Source organism: Carica papaya, chromosome 8, assembly GCF_054855325.1.
Source record: "Carica papaya isolate Zhongbai chromosome 8, ASM5485532v1, whole genome shotgun sequence".
Taxonomy (NCBI): Eukaryota; Viridiplantae; Streptophyta; class Magnoliopsida; order Brassicales; family Caricaceae; genus Carica; species Carica papaya.
The window spans coordinates 12,163,892-12,168,760 of NC_142316.1; the positions used below are offsets into that span (position 1 = coordinate 12,163,892).

Below are 4,869 nucleotides of genomic sequence, written 5' to 3' on the forward strand. Positions count from 1 at the left end.
TACAAATTTAGAGAACCAAATTTTTATAAGGGGGAGGATGTGACACCCCTAAACCCTTAAATATTAATGTTGTAATATTGCTCGATTTTATTTTACAAATTTTCTTAAAATTTGATATTTAACATTATATTATCGTATTTTATTTTTATACTCAAATTATTTTTATTCATAAATTTTTAATTCGTCGAAAAAAAAGAGAGAAAATTTTAAAGAAAATAAGAAAAATAGAAAAATAGAGGAGGAAACCTGCAGGCCAACTCGTGAGGGAGTGCCCGCAGGTCGCGCACTGCCAACACGTTGGATCACGTACACTTGCGTACCGCCCACATGTTGCATTGCGTGCACGTCACCTCACGGCAGTGTGTTGCGCCTGCTCATGCACATCGAATCATTGCTACCGCCCGGATGCCGCTTGCTACACCTACTGCACATCGCATTGCACGTCACATCACTGCTTGCTGCTCTTGTCATGTAGGACGTCAGCTGCTGGCTACCACGTGGTGCGGATGTAAGCCCCCATTTTTGCCTATCTAAGTCACTCTTTCACCTCTCCTTTCCCATTTTCATTTTCCACCATCAAACAGAGAGAGAGAGAGAGAGATAGAGAAAATAGAGAGAGAAAGAAGAGAGAAAAAGTTAGAGAGAGATAAAATGAAAGAGATGAAACCAAAGGAAACCGAGAAAACTTCACATAAACATTCTTTTTCTCGATTTTGTTTCTTCACTAAGACTTTTAAGAATTCGTTCTTAGGTTCTCCTAAAACTATGGGTTGCCGAACAACCTTGTTTCTCCTTCAATACAAAAACAACCTCATTTTGGAAACCAAAATCTTGGAAGATGGTAAGAGTTTTTTCTGTATTTACATGTACCCTTCTGTTTTGTTTTCTAGATATCGAAACGTTTAAGAATAACGAAACATTTGATTGTTTGTTTTAATTTTCTTGCATGAAATGATGTGTGTTTAAGGATTGTATGTTGCATGATGTTTGATGTGTTTAAAGTATTTCATTTTCATATCATGTATGGATATGATTTGTATATTGAGTCTTGAAAATGAAAGGATTTATTTTATACGATAGTCTATGTATTCAGGTTGGGCCCTCGACCTCACTCTAAGGGTGATGGTTGAGAGGGTTGCTCAAATTGGGCTTTGGCTTGATAGGGTAGCCTAGTTGTCTAATCGGGATATATGGGCCCTTGTCATATTGGGATTTGTTTGTGGACCTTCATCAGGTCTGGACCGTAAATTGATAATGATTTGAAACTGATAAGAAAAGTGGAAAGACTGAAAATCTATTTGATCATTATCATTGAAGAGTTACCGATTATGATTGCTATTGACTATTGGCGAACCACTCCCAGTGAATGGTACTGGTGTTTCCTCTAACAAAAGTGGAATTGCGATTGATTGTAAGGGCTACAATGGCAAAGTACAACCATGGTCATTAGTCTTCAACTGTTATTGTACGGGCCACAATGTCGAAGTACGGTCAGGGTCATTAGTTCTCAATTGTTATATTGTATATCAAATTGAACTATTTCCCATTCATAATGGTAGTGGGGGATCCCTTCTACCCTCTGCTGATGTAAGTTAAAATAGTTTCACGCGAAGATCTGTAAAAGCTGCAAATGAATTAACCAATTGATGCTATAGCTATAACTATTGATTGATTTCCCATACTTTGATAGTCTCCTTAAATTGAATATGTTTCTCATTATTCTGTCAAGACATGCCATGCTTTTAGTTGGTTTAACTAGTTTCCATTATGTTACTCACTATTCTGTCATGTCATGCCATGTTTAGTTGGTTCAACTAATTTTGTTGTATTTCTCTCTATTCCATTATGCCATTAGTTATATTTTGTCTCATTGTTCCATTTTTACTATTTATGTTTGAGACAAGTAATTAAATGATTTAATTTAATAGTAAATTTTTTTGGTATTTCTAATGGATATGTTATTTGACCAGCCCAGATGTAATTCACTAATCGAGAAGGTAAGGACATGTTTTGAAAATAATAACTTTTGAAACTTTAGTAGTGTAGTTTAAATACTATTTTCCTTGATTAGTTTTATAGAACTCAGTTTGACATCCCAAATTCTAATTATAGCATATGGGAGCCAGATATAGAAACATATTACAAGTACATCAAGATAAACTATATGCAGCGGAGTATATATATTACAATCCCTTACAAAATGAAGTTTGAGTTCCGAATCTTACAATACTGAGGTAGAATAAAATATAAATACAAGGCTCTCCAAAAATGGACTCATCAGAGTACAGTACAAAACATGTAATCATAATGGTTCATGGATCCATGGGATCCTCGAAAACTTCAATGGTTAAGTCAACAAGTGGTCTTCACTATTGTCCTCATCTAGGGGGGGCATGGCAAGGGTGAATTCTATAAATTTAGTAAGAAAAATAGTATTTAAATAACATTACTTAGATTTTAGAGGCTCATTAAATTAAAAACAAACTGTTAATTGCTTACCTCGAATGGTCATATCATGAGTTCATTTAATACTAAGAAAACAATTTTTATATTATTTAGAAAGATGTCAGCATCACATCATGGTTATAATAATATCGTGTATAAATAGAGAAAATCAAACAAATCATGTCATGACTTCTTTTCATCTTTTACCTATTCTTCGCGCAAAGCTATTCTGATTTATATCTACTGAGGGTAATACGGATTTTTGACTACCACTATAGAATGAAAAGGTTCATTTTATTGCACATTTACGGCTTGGTAAACCACAACACATTTAAAACTTGCCAAACAATGACACATTCTTTGACCGCAGTCGTACCAACCACAGTGATCTTATATGTAAACTATAATCACGGCCGTATGTTGCCATAGTAACCCCTATAATCATATCGTGTAACCATTCTTGTCGGATGGTACGCAGTCATCCACATAAAACAGTCATCTTACATCTTTTCAGACCAGCTGGGGGAGAAATATAATCCCTCAAAGAGAAAGGTCTAACATATCATATTAGTTTAAATGCCATGCATACATATTTCAATGTCTATTTCACGTGTTTGTCAAATAATATCATGCTTCTCTGACGGGTATCTGTTCCCATTGCTCTTCATGGTATCTGTTTACCCCTCCCCTATTTGGTATGGAAAGGCATAAGATAACCGCTCCCAGTAGATGACGGCGTGCCCTCTAACGAAAGTGGCATCACATTATCTGTAAGGGTCACCCGTGGCTAAGTAATATCGTGACTATAGATTATATGTTAGGATCACTATGGTTGGTACGACAGTAGTCATAGATCGTACTATAATTTGACCAGCTGGAAGTGGGTCTGAACAAATTGTCGTATCTGTATATGATCTAGTTATTCCACTTGGGCAATTGAAAATCTGTATTTGTATTTGCTCTCAGAGATGGAAGTTTGTAACGATTTCGCGAAGCATGACGTGAAAAGTCTGAGTATTTCATAATTTATTTGATTTTCTTTATTATTTAGCATGATATATGTATATTTGATTTTTTGTGCTAATGTACTATTTTAATATTTAAATAAATGATTTTTTTCCTAATGATGAGTTAGGTAAATGGGGAAGCTAATCGGTAAGATGAAATAATAAACTTTTGTAATCTTACGATGTTAATTTAATATTATTTTTCTTACTGAGCATATAGAATTCACTCTTTCCATTTCCTTCCCCCCTCCCCCAACCAGATGAGGAAGAAAATGAGGAACCACAAGCAAACCTACCCTTGGAAGTCTATGAGGATCCTATGGATCAACAAGTCTGAGTGTATATCTGTTTCCGCACTCTGATGAATTCCAGTAGCATAGTGAAAGAAGTAGTCCTCATATTTTGTATTTTATAACCACTTCTTGACTCACTGATGTATGTATTTGGAACTATATATACGTATATGTAAGGACTTTGTTAAGGTCTTGATTCTACTACAAAAATATTATCATGCACTCGTTATTCTGAATCTGTATCTGACATCCAATTACCTTAACTGACACCTATGATGTCACAAGTGGTATCAGAGCATAATATCGCAGAACATACATTGAGGTCTAGGATAGATAAACCATTTAGAGTACTTGGGAAAGATAAATGTCCTCATTTTAAAGATTATATGTAGAACGTACTGAACGACCTAAAGCCCATGATCATCCAACCAGGGCTGAATTTGTAGAACTTTTCTGAGCCGTTCAAGGATTAACTGTAGCCATAGGACAAAATAAGGCCAACCCTTGTCCACCCCCTGCCCTTGAATTCTAAAACTCATATCAGTCTATCTTCCATAATATAGCAGAGTTTAGGAAACTTAACCCCCCACAATTTGAAGGTGATCATGATCCTTTAGTAGCCGAAGCCTGGATCCTACAAATAAAAAAGCTCTTTTTTGTACTAGACCTAACCAAAGAAAAAAAGGTCCCTCTTGCAGCCTTTATATTAAACGGCGAAATCGAACACTACGACTTAAGAAAGAGGTCTTGTCTACCCCTACTACCTGGGAAGTTTTCATGGATGCTTTCTTTGATAACTTCTTCCTTACTTATGTCGGGAAAAAAAGGAGGAATTCTAGGACCTCTGCCAAATAAGCTTGTCTGTAGCCCAATATGCAGCCCGATTTGTTTAGCTGTCTAGATTTTCTCCTTTGATGGTCACCCCCGAAATTCGAAAGGTTAGGAAGTTTCTCAAAGGCCTTCGTGCCGATATTTATGACTGGGTCACGATGCTAAGATCCAACTCATATATAGAGGTGCTTCAACATGCCCAGTTGGCCGAAGGTCTTATCTCGGCTAAGCATTAACGCTTTGCTTGAGTTCGAGCCCAACAACTGCCCCAACAGCTTAGAAAAAGATTGTCT

At 36.1% G+C, this 4,869-nt stretch overlaps 1 long non-coding RNA gene across 1 annotated transcript; it reads left to right on the forward strand.

Annotated features, from left to right (window-relative positions):
- The first annotated feature begins 278 nt into the window (after positions 1–278).
- LOC148241953 (uncharacterized) lies at positions 279–1,675 on the forward strand. Its single transcript, XR_015813949.1, has 2 exons — positions 279–841; positions 1,364–1,675. It is a non-coding gene; the product is annotated as an uncharacterized LOC148241953 (long non-coding RNA).
- Positions 1,676–4,869: the final 3,194 nt, after the last annotated feature.